Raw genomic sequence first — 12,679 nt, 5'->3', positions numbered from 1 at the left:
ATGGGAGGCGGAGGGTGTAATAAAATAGCCACCAAGTTAGCCTTTTCATGGATTGGCCACCACCTCGTTCCCCGTTTTGTGATGTCTGATTGTGCCATTTTACATCCGGTAGTCCAACTTGGTGAGAAAAGCAGGCTATAAAGGAAATAAATAAAAATAAAGGGAATAAATACAGTCACCAAAGATGGCTTCTGGAAACATGAAGATAAAGCACAGGGTGGGACTGAGCAGCATAGGGAAGCAGGATCGTTGCAAAGTATTGCTCGGTGGAGCAGTTGTTCCCATTTAGAGTTGGTTTTAGCCTGACTTCCACAGCATGAAACAAGAAAAGAAGGTCAGCAATGGCTACCTTTGTGCCTCTAACCCCACAAGAAAAGAAATGAATGGGCCTTTATTCATAGATCGTGCCTAGGACAAAGGGGTTGCTCTGTTTCACACACGGCTCTCACATTAACTGCTGCAGTGCTTGAGGTGCTATGCAGAAACATCCGTGTAACCACGCAATACAGCACTCCATTGAATTTATTCAGATGTGAGACAATCTACATCTGTTCAAGTGGGGCCCTTTAAATTTGGGCATAATGTGACTGTCACTGTTAATAACCAAAAAAAAAAATGTAGTTCATGTAATGTATGCCCACAGACGGAATTCTCAAAATTCACGGCTGAACTCATGAGATTTCAGAAGCAGAGTTCTCTGTGGACATGAAATTCTGATGAACAGTGAACCGAGATTCACCTTGGTGCAGCATTACTACAGGACAGAAATGACCCCTGGTTTTTTAAAAAAAAAATCAGAAAAAAATCAGTAATGTTTTTGCATTGAACTTACAGTTCCAATTACTACTTACAGTTGGGAAAATAAATCCTTGCATAACTGCAGGACACCAGGTTATATCTGCAATCAACCTCCCATTGGGCTCTACTGCAGACACTAACATGAAGCCGCCGTGAATTGCTGCAATGTACAGCTGCGGAAGAGCAATCCATTCAAATTGCTTGAATTTTCAAGCTCATTGATTCCTTCCCCCCAAAAATATATTGAATTGTAATTAGTTACCACAGTAACAAAGGAAGCAAATTAATCATTAATTATTTGGCAAACATCGATCTCGGTGGAATCCATCTTTTTATCGAACAAAATATGCATTTAAAAGGGAAAAAATGGACCTTCCCCCACTCAATTACAGAGTTCTAAATCCACATTCCAAATAACTAGAGAAAACAGCCCACATGTTTAAAAAAAACACCACACACATGCACACAGTAGGAACCTTTTACTATAATCTTGCTTTCCCATGCAACTATGCCTACACAAGTACATTGTGCTTTTTCACCTGATCTTAATGTATACTCAAAACGCAAACCAAAACCCATTTTAAGCATCCGCATTGCAAAACAAATCATTCCACGGAAGAGCAACGAAAACATGCTCGAAAACATGCTCGAAAACAAAAACAAAAATTCCTCACCGCCATGACCTCAAATGATGAAGTGTGCGGAATTAAAGGGGCGGGGGGTGGGTGGGGGTGGGTGGGACACAGCATTTCAAAGACATATAACATTTATTTCAATATGAGGTCTGGTGTGCCTCAGCCTACTTTGCTAGGTAGCTATCTGATGGGAAACTGCACTGGGAGTGGTGGGGAGAGGCAACGCTTGGGGCGAATGACGCTGTGAGCATTTCAAAAGACAGCCTCAATATAACAGGGGGAAAGGAGGCAGTGATGTATAAAGGGTGGGTTTTAAAGGTCCCTGCTTAGTCACGTCTCAGCTTGGGCTGATGCAGTGAAACGCACACTCATTTGTACCTCTGGTGGGACAGATGAAAATAGAACTATAGCAGAACACTTGAGCTCTCTCATTCGTCCTGGATTAAGCAGGGATGCCAATTTTTTTTTTAAAGAATACGCTGTTTCCTTTTCGGTTCATTTTAAAGAGCTAATCTATTCATCGCCTTTGCCATTGTGATGATGCCTGTCCAGTTTACTTTTTCTTTGTTTGACTCATTCCTTTTTCTTTTTCTTTGTTGAAAAATCCCTACTGACTTTTCAAAGGGAACTCATTTCCAAATTTTAATTCCAAGTGCAATAGAGATTAAATTCTTAGGGGGCAGAAACTGTTTATCAAGAAACCCTCCTGGCTGACCACATTTCAGACTACGAGGAGGAAACGTATTTTCCTCTCATAGGCAATTAATCTTTTGGGGAGCAGAAGAGGTACGGGAGAGAGAGCGTGCGCGCACACACACACACACACACACACACACACACACACAGAGCAGTTCTCAAGCAGAGCGTGGAAGAAGAGTTTGGATTTTTATCCCACCTTTCTCTCCTATAAAGAGGGCTAAAAAAGAGAGGAAAAATCAGGTAATGGCTGCTAGGAATTGCTTCCAGGGGGTGAGTGCAAATATGCATAATTGTAAAGGGGCAGGGGTATGGATTGAAAACGTTTTAGAAACGTTTCAGGGGATTTGTGTGGAATGGGCCTCTGTCTCCAAAAGCTAATTCCCACAATGGAGATAGCCTGCTTGGGGTAACAGATGCATGGAGGAGAGGTTACAAATGTCTGCTAGCCTTGGTGATTGAAGGAAGCCTCCATATGCGAAGGCAGCAATCCTTCGAACAGCAGTGCAAGGAGGCAACTTCAAAGGTGAGCTTCTACACCCAGGATATTGGCTTCTTAGGATAACCAGTGGCCCCTGTGTCAGACAGGATGCTGGACTATATGGCTCTTCAGTCTGATCCAGCAGGGCTCTTCCGGTGTTCAAATGAAGTCCTTCGGAAGGCAGTGCGGCAGTGCAAAGAGTAGCAGAATGTGGAAACGCTTGCCAAGATGAAGTTGTGGACATATGCTAACTCTTCTGGGTGGAAGACAACCCTGTCACACCAATTCCTCTCAACCCAACCTTGCTCGTCCTATTGCTTTAATCTCAAGCCACTGTGAAAGTATAAAATTAAACAAATTAACTTGAAGATTATTTTTTCACTGTCAGGATTTAGTGCATTAAATTAGCAAAGATCTCGGATTTTAATTAGTTAATTTCTGAATGCATGTCTTCAGTTGGTTGTTGAGGCAGATTGGAATGTACCACTTCAGGCTGGGATGCTATCTGGAATTCTCCCCAGTGTAAAAATAAAGTTGCCATAGAAAATTTAAACACTGGCAGATTGGGGGAGAGTAGGGTCTACCGTAGCCTGCTTCTTGCAAAATTGGTTTTCAACTTCAGGCACTTGTTTACACAGAGAAGCATCGAACATAGCACCTCTTCCTGGAACAAGAAGGAATATCATCTATCTTTATTACTCCATTCCACTGCATCATATGAAGAAGAAGAAGAAGAAGAAGAAGAAGAAGAAGAAGAAGAAGAAGAAGAAGAAGAAGAAGAAGAAGAAGAAGAAGAAGAAGAAGAAGAAGAAGAAGAAGAAGAAGAAGAAGAAGAAGAAGAGGGAGGAGGAGGAGGAGGAGGAGGAGGAGGAGGAGAAGGAGGAGGAGGAGGAGGAGGAGGAGGAGGAGGAGGAGGAGGAGGAGGAGGAGTTTGGATTTATTTCCCCCCTTTCTCTCCTGTAGGAGACCCAAAGGGGCTTACAATCTCCTTTCTCTTCCCCACACACAACAAACACCCTGTGAGGTGGGTGGGGCTGAGAGAGTCTAAAAGTCAGATCATCTAAGGTCACCCAGCTGGGAGGCAGGTGGGAGCTGCATATATAATCTGAATTCCCCAGATAAGCCTCCACAGCTCAGGGCAGAGCTGGGAATCAAACCTGTTCCTCCTCCAGATTAGAATGCACCTGCTCTTAACCACTAGGCCACTGCTGCTCCTTAATGAGACATAAGCCATGTCTCATTAAGAAAGCATTTCTTAATTAGTTTGCAAAAACACCAACATTTGCAGCTACCCAAACCTCAGTAATTTTAGCACGACACTATAGCACGACATATATAATCCTGTATAAATAAATTGGTGGCAAGAAGAAAAACACTGGGATGGTTGTTAAAAATGGAGGCAAATCCTGCATTTCCATGCCTGATACTCAGTGGACCCTTCCATCACCGACAACCAGGTTTTGCAGGGGTTACTACATGCATTTGCATACAAGGCACCAGAGATCCATTGTGTGTGAATGCACGAGAACACCAGTGCACATGGATTGGCTCAGCCAATTAGCCATGGAGTAAGAAGAAAAAAGTCTATTAGGTCCTATTTGGATGCCCAGTGTAGTGCCATTTTATGACAATTACTCTTCATAGAAAAAAGGACATCGGATCTCTACTCTGCAAACAACAAATTGACCTGATCAGCATCTCCACATTACTGCTTACTGCTCCTTGCCTTGGGGCTGTTACATCAGGGTCCCTATATTATATAAATTCAGTCCCCCCCCTTCTGTGGTTTTAAATTAGTTTTGGACCGTCTATTTATGTATTAACTGTTTTCGCTGTTTTATATGAGTTTCTTGCTATTTTATTGATGATTATGATGGAGCCTATGTATTTATATATTTTTATGTATGACCTACCCTGCTTGACATTGAATCAGGTTGTTCAATGCCCGGAGCCCTTTGGGGATCGGGCGGTATAAAAAATTGAAGGAATGAATGAATGAATGAATTATTACACTCTTCATTTTTAAAATATCTCCATCCCGGCTTGCTTGACAGAACGCAGCAAAATGCTACCAGAGGATGAATTTGGCCTGTTTTCCCTAGATATCAGGTGGGAAGAGTTGCTGTTTCGTGGAAGTAGCTTTCATATCTCTCCCACAGCAAATGGATGGTGTAAGGCAGGGTTAAAATGTAACATTTAGGGATCTCTGTTGGCTAGATCTACTCCAGTGAAGGGACCTGGGATGCAGGATTCAGTTCAACTTCTTGGGAACATCTATGCCAGTGTGCAAAGAAACAAAAAACATACACTTACCTCATGGGTGCTGTGTGGCTTCCGGGCTGTATGGCCGTGTTCTAGCAGCATTCTCCCCTGATGTTTCGCCTGCATCTGTGGCTGGCATCTTCAGAGGATCTGATGTTGGGAAAGCAAGTGGAGTATATATACCTTTTGGAGTGTCCAGGGTGGGTGAAGAAACATTTTCTGTGAGTAACAAAGAAGAAATGAAAGCCTTCGACAATACACTTACCTCCTTCAGTTAAAAATGAGTTAATGCCAGTGACCTCACCAAAGGACAAAGGCATATGAAGAGCTCTGCTAGATCAGACCAGTGAGGGTCTATCTATTCCAGCATCCTGTTTCCCACAGTGTACAACTAATTGCCCCATAAGGCCAAGCGAATGGGGCCTAGAAGCCAAGGCCTTCCTCCACCACAACCTCTCAGCACTGCGATCCAGGGGTTTGCTGCTTCTGTCAGTGGAAGTTCTTGCCACGGCTAGTGGCCATTTTTGGACCTCTCCTCCATTAATTTGTTTAACCCCCTTTTAAATAGTTATGCTCTTAGACATCACTACTTCCGTGGTGAATTTCATAGTTTAATATCTCATTCACTAATGAAGCATTTCCTTCTGTGTCTTGAACTTATATCACAAGCAAGGTTCCTTCTAAGGCCTCTTCCGCACAGGCGGAATAACGCACTTTCAGTCCACTTTCAATGCACTCTGCAGCTGGATTTTACTATGTGGAATAGCAAAATCCACTTGCAAACAGTTGTGAAAGTGGATTGAAAGTGTGTTATTCTGCATGTGCGGAAGGGGCCTAAGCTCCTCGGCTGGGCAGGCACCGTATTGGCGCCACGCAGTTTGGGCAGCTGCCAGAAGGGGGAGCTCCTGCAGCAGGCTCCATTCCACAGAGGTAGGGAACTTCTGCTCAATTCCCTTGACCCAAGAATTTCATTGAGTGACCCCCCCCCCCCAATTATAGTATCATGAGAAGCGAAAAAGGTCCCTTAACCCCTTTCTCTAAACCATGCATAATTTTACAAACATCTATCATGTCTCCCCTTAGTTGTTGTTTTTCTAGACTGAAAAGACCAACTGTTCCAACTGTTTCTTATAAGAAAGGTGCTCCAGTGCCCTAATGATCTTGGTTGCTCTCTCCTGCCCTGTTTCCAGGTCTGCAATATCCTTTTTTGATATACAGTGACCATAACTGCACACAATTCCAAATGAGTCCTCGCTAAATTTTTATACAATGGCATTACAAATTTGGCCATTTTATGTTCAGCAACTTTCCTAATAATTCCTGGAGTTAATTTGTTCTTTTCACTTTGGACACCCATTTGAGTTTATATTTTTTATCGAGCTTCCCATTTCAACGGCAGGATCTCTTTCAGTCTCAGTCTTCACTGTTCAGACAACATCCACATGTATTTAAAATTAGAGGTTTTTTGTTGTTGTCAGCACACACTATCTTACACTTGCTCATACTGAATTTCATCTGCAACTTCGTTATTCAGTGATCCAGTTTAGAGAGATCTTTCTGTAGCCCTTCACAATCCACATTGGTCATCAGGATCCAGAATTATTTCATCTCATCTTCCAACCTCTCACTTTCAATCCACTTTCAGTGCACTTTGCAGCTGGATTTTACTGTGCAGCATAGCAAAATCCACTTGCAAACAAGGGTGAAAGTGGATTGAAAGTGCATTGTTCTACATGCGTGGAAGGGGTCAAAGAAGGCATTTGATGGCTGTGCTACGTGCTGGCAAGAAAGGTTTAGGACAGTGATGGCGAACCTTTTTGAGACCGAAGTGCCTGTAATCCGCAAACCAAAACCTACCTCTTTATTTATCACAAAGCAGCTAACAGGGCAATTTAACCTGAATACTGAGGTTTTAGTTTAGAAAACGTTGGCTCTGAGGCTGCATGTTACTCAGGAGTAAGCTTGGTGGTAGTTGGCTTTGCTTTGAAGCAACGATGCAACTCTTCCAACGGGTGAATCATGACCCTAGGAGGGTTTATGCAGAAGCAAGCCCCATTGCCAGCAACTGAGCTTACTCCCAGGTAAAGGATCGCGCTTTAGTTCTTTGCATGAAAATCAGTGGGGTTTAACAGGGTTACCTACACTGCTTCCCCAAAACTAGGTCTTAGGTTTAATGCTAATAAACAAGCCCAGTGGCCCAGGCCAGCCTAGATGTGTGTGTGTGTGTGGGGGGTGATTCCCCACATGATGAACTCTGCTTGTGCGTGCCCACAGAGAGGGCTCTGAGTGCCACCTCTGGCACTCGTGCCATAGGTTCGCCATCACTGGTTTAGGAGGTAGCTTTCTGCAGTTCAGGAGGCATTTTTTTTAAGGCAGCTGTTGAACGTTGTCCATTCAGAAGCAAGCAAATAAATGCATGGGACTGAGGAACTCACAGGCACCTCCCCTCGCCCCAATCCTTGTGCAAAAGGCCAGGAGCTGGTTATGAAAAGCTTCCACTTTCCTAAGATTTATACTTCCCACTTCTTTGTAAAAACAACCCTCTGCTCACCATCACTAAGGGATATGTGCTTGCATTGGACAAGGGAGGGCCGGAGAAGACAGTGTACATTTTGAGGAGAATGCAAAGGAATCGGCACCACTGCTTTAAAAGGTTTCTTTCCCCAACCACGCTGTATGGCTGTTCTAAGCCAGCATGGTGTAGTGGTTAACAGCAGGTGGATTCTAATCTGGAGAACCGGGCTGATTCCCCACTCCTCCACCTGAGTGGCCGAGGCTTATCTGGTGAACCAGGTGTGTTTCCGCACTCCTACATACCTGCTGGGTGATCTCAGGCTAATCATGGTTCTCCCAGGACTCTCAGCCCCACCTAACTCACAAGGTGTCTGTTTTGGGGAGAAGAAGGGAAAGGAGTTTTGTCAGCCACCTTGAGTCTCCTTACAGGAGAGAAAGGTGGGGTATAACTCCAAACGCTTCTCCTTATGCCTCACTTTCTATCTTCAGCGCAAGAGCGGATTTGCAAATTGAGAAGGAAGTCTCGCATTTGTCGTTCTAACAAAAGCTTCACTCCTGCCTCCGTGATGAGCAGCTCACCTGTCTCCCAATGTGGGCCTACTCACAAGACTTTCCATCTTTAGAAGATATGGAAGATGGTTTTACGTAGGGTCCCATTTGATTAAGTTTACTAGCAGTCCTAAATGGTGATTTTACACTTTATGTTCGTAACATATTGAATTTGATGTATTTTATCTATGGCCCTTTCCGCACAGGCCTCTCCATCGGCAGAAATTATGCCGGGGGAGGGGAGGGGGCCGTGCGAGCGGCCTCCGCAGAGGCCAGCACAGAAGAGGCATCTCCGCACGGAGTCGCCTCTTCTGCGTCCCCCCCCCCACTCACCTTGTCCTCCAGCGTCGGTCTGGAGGGCTGCAGGGACCCGCCCATGCTGCCCTCCGACCTCCAGGGGTCGGAGGGCAGCGTGGGCAGGTCTCAGCAGCCCTCCAGACCGACACTGGAGGACAAGGTGAGTGGGGGGGGGGATGGGAAAGCAGCGCCTTCGGTGCGGTGCAGTTCGCACTGCACCGATGGGAAGGCGGCGCTTTCCAAAAACCTCCCTCGGGGAAGTGGAAAGCGGCGCCTTCACGCCACTTGGGGCTGCACAGGACGGCTGTGCGAACAGCTGCCCAGGGACTGCGTTTTTGCCATCCCTGGGCCGCTGTAAATGGCCCGTGTGGAAAGGGCCTATGTTGTCAGCAGCTCTGAACTCTCTCGAGATGAAAGGCAGCTAATAAATAAATAATCAGAGCTCAGCCCTGCCAAAATCATGAGCGTCCAATCAGAGAAGCTCTGCATCAGCTTCAAGAAATGACCATTGTGCACGGCTGCCCAGTTCCAAAATCAAAGGATAGGGAACGAGTCATATTCTAATTGCTCAACATTTCTGATAGATGAAGTAAATTAATGAGGTTTATGTAATGTGCGGGACACAGACCTCGCTGGATAGCAGGCAAACGTTATCATTTCTGCTGCTGTTTATCTCTGTTTGCTTTGGTGTATCTTAATTGTTATGTCCTTTATCCTGAACAGTAAATACACACCTGAGTGACATGTATGATGAAGCCATTACTCTCGGTTGGTAAACCTGTTTTGGACTGAATGCTGTGGTTTTGGATGGGCCTTGCTCCCCGTAGCTAGGAGCAGAAAAACAGCATTGTGCTTACCTGAAACTTTTGCCCATCGAGCGGTCTTCTGCGGAGTCCCACACAGCACTGCGCCTGCGCAGGCCAGCCACGCAGACAAAGATTCTCAAGCTTCCGGAAGAATCTACAACTGGAGTGCTCTCCCTCCCCTTCAGAAAGAAGCATGGGTCTTTCCTGCCCGAACAATCATGTGACACAGGGGGAGGGAGCACTCCCCCCATTTCCTTTCTGCCACCACGGTAGTAAAACGTGCTTCTGGTGAGAGATTTCCCTCAGGGTTTCTCTCTATTGTTTTTCCTTGTTATTGAGGTACCGCTAGTGTTTTTTTCTACTCCTCTGTTTTTTGAGGAACTTATCGTTCCGGCTCCCTTTTCTCCCTTCCGTTGTATTTTGTCTGTCACCGTTCAAACCGCAGTCTCTTCCGGAGCATAAAGGAAATCCCTCCTGTTTGTCAAACTTCCCACCTGTGGTCTGAAATGTGCTTTTCCCCATCTGGGGCAAGACAATGGCTGATCAGCACATCATCACCTGTGACTTCACAAGGGCAGGGTGGGGCTTCATCTACCTGGGGGGTCCCTGCACTCTGAAGCTGGCCAGGACAGTGTGAAGCCCACCGTCTGCCTCAAGAAAGCAGGAACGATGGCTGGAAAAAGGCAGTTGGATCATAGAATCAGAGTTGGAAAAGACCCTGTCATGGAATGATGCTATCGCTACAGCAAAGGGAAGTCACATATGACTGTGAAAAGCATCTTTGCCTTTTGATCTCTGGAGGGAGGACAGGAAACTATGCAGAGGTGCTAGGATGAAACTTCAAAGGCCTAAGTTACCTCGTGGCCTGAACAGAGTTTTCCTGAGAAGGGGAAAACAAAGGTTTTTGAATTCCATCTTGAGACATGGACAGAGAAGCATCTCTGGGCCATGGGTTCCCGGAATGGGGACAAAGGCAATCTGTCACTGCATTTATGTTTTATTTCTTTGATTTCTGTTTTTCAATAAAAATCGTTGAGACCTCAGCTGGTTGGAGTTATTGGAGAAAAGAACCCAGGTTTTACTGAAACAAGCGTGGCTCTCCCAGGCTTGCTTTCTTGATAGACCCCAATGGCCATCCAGTCCAACCCCCTGCCATGCAGGAACACACAATCAAAGCACGCCTGACAGATGGCCATCCAGCCTCTCTTTAAAAACCTGCAAAGAAGGAGATTCCACCACACTCCGAGGTAGTGCATTCCACTGTCCAATAGCCCTTACTGTCAGGAAGCTTTTCCTGATGTTCAGGTAAGTCTCTTTTCCTTCACCTCGAACCCGTTACTCCTGGTCCTAATCTCTGGAGTCACAGAAAACAAGCTTGCTCCTTCACCAGCATGACATCCCTTCAAATATCTAAACATGGCTATCATGTCACCCCTTAACGTTCTCTTCACCAAATTAAACATCCCCAGCTCCCTACGTCTCCCCTCATAGGGCATGGATCCCGGGCCTTTTATCATTTTGGTTGCCCTCCTCTGGCAGAGAAAATGAATGGTGCAAAGCGAGTCCTTGCAGATGAAGAAGAGTGTGTTACTGGCAAACGCTGAAGCCCGTGTCATGTTTTAAAGTTAGTGTTGATCCGGTGGGTTTTTGACTGAACGTGCACTTGGAATTGGCAGGCCTCTCCTCGTTTGGAAAGCATCAGAGCCATCGCCATTTGGCTTCATGGATGGAATGCCTTATCAGAGAAAACGGTCCATATTTTCAAGGGGGGAAAAAGTATGTCTGGCTCAATGTCTTGTCGAAGGCTTTCGTGGCTGAAATCAACTGGTTGTTGTGGGTTTTCCAGACGGTGTGGTTGTGGTCTGGCTGTTTTTGCTCCCAGCATTTCACCCGTATCTCACCATGACATACTTGAGAGCCAGCGTGGTGTAGTGGTTAAGAGCAGGTGCACTCTGACCTGGAGAACCGGGTTTGAGTCCCTGCTCAGCCACTTGAGCTGTGGAGGCTTATCTGGTGAACCAGATAATGATCTATCACGTCCCATGTAGTGAGAGTTGGCACTGATGGGTTGGCTCCCGGCTCATGCTGGTAGTCTGGAGTGAGGAGTGATCCTCTCTGCTTTAGACACAGAATTTAGATGACAAAGCTAGCCAGTTTCTATCTAGCAATCTAAACTCTCCCTAAACAGACCCAGCATGGTGTAGTGGCTAAGAGCAGGTGCACTCTAATCTGGAGAACCGAGTTTGATTCCCCACTCTGCCACTTTTGCTGTGGAGGCTTCTCTGGTGAACCAAATTAGCTTGTGCACTCCAATACCCGCCAGCTTGGGCTGGTCACAGTTCTTCAAAGCCCCACCCATCTCACAGGGTGTTTGTTGTGGGGAGGGGAGGGAAAGGAGTCTCCTTTGAGTCTCCTTACAGGAGAGAAAGGGGGATTATAAATCCAAACGCCGCCGCCTCCTCCTCCTCCTCTTCTTCTTCTCCTCCTCCTCCTCCTCAAGATGCCAGCCATAGATGCAGGTGAATGATTAGGAGCAAAAACTACCAAACCACGGCCACACAGCCTGGAAACCCACGACAGCCAGTACGTTTGGCTCCATTAATCCCTGGAGAGAATTTTATCAGCAGGAAGTTTTCTTTCGGGGATGAGGCAAAATTAAGAAGGACCCGATCCATGTTTTCCAAGAATGCCATTAACCATGTTTCAGTCGGAGACCCCCTGAAAGTGACCTCTCCCAGGACGGTTACATAATTCTTTCTTTATTAATCATTTATAGGAATTCACGGGATCAGTTTGTACAAGCATATACAATGACACGATTGGTGCGACGTGTGCCGGGAATCAGTAGTCTGACTTGTTCGAGAACGACCAGTTCCCTCATCATCTCCTTTTTCATTGGCTGGACAATTCCCAAGCAGGAGGCCGGCTTGCGTGGGGTTCTGCGTAGTCACTACAGCAGGCTTGAAGAACATGCACATTAATACTGTAGCAAATTTCTGGATATCTAACAGACATAAAAAGGGTTATTTCTGATATGAAAGTCTGAAAATCTGCATAAATATATAGTGTAAAATTAAATTAACATACTTTCCTTTTTTTTATTCAACTAGAAGTATTAAGAATGCCCACTTAATTCATATACATATATATATATATTACTTATGTTTTGTTAATTATTCAAATGTTCCGTATCATACACTGACTCCATCCTTAGCAGTAAAGGCGACTCACGATGCTTAGAGAGTCGCGGAAATCCACCAAAATCCAATACGTTGATTATTCACCACTTGCAGGCAGGATTTTTGGTTACTACGGTTATTGAAATGCTTAATACAGGGGCATTGAATTTCTACAATGTTAGCGATTGCATGCGTAGTATACGATACGTTTTCACGGTTATAAAACTTGCCCCTCGACAGATATTAAATAAATGGGGTGCCCCTTTACGCACGCAGGAACAGGCGGTAGTATCTTGGATTGGCATCAAGTGGATCAAAAACGCAATGGTTACAGAGGATGTAAACTATTGTTAAAGTGCCTACAACGCAACGTCTTTGCCTGTTAGCATACTATCGGCCCAGCCCTGGGCAGGTTTACTTGGAAGTAAGACTCACTGAATTCAATGGGATTTACTGGCAAGT

Source organism: Sphaerodactylus townsendi, linkage group LG01 (genome assembly GCF_021028975.2).
Source record: "Sphaerodactylus townsendi isolate TG3544 linkage group LG01, MPM_Stown_v2.3, whole genome shotgun sequence".
Classification (NCBI taxonomy): Eukaryota; Metazoa; Chordata; class Lepidosauria; order Squamata; family Sphaerodactylidae; genus Sphaerodactylus; species Sphaerodactylus townsendi.
This window is presented reverse-complemented; position numbering follows the sequence as displayed.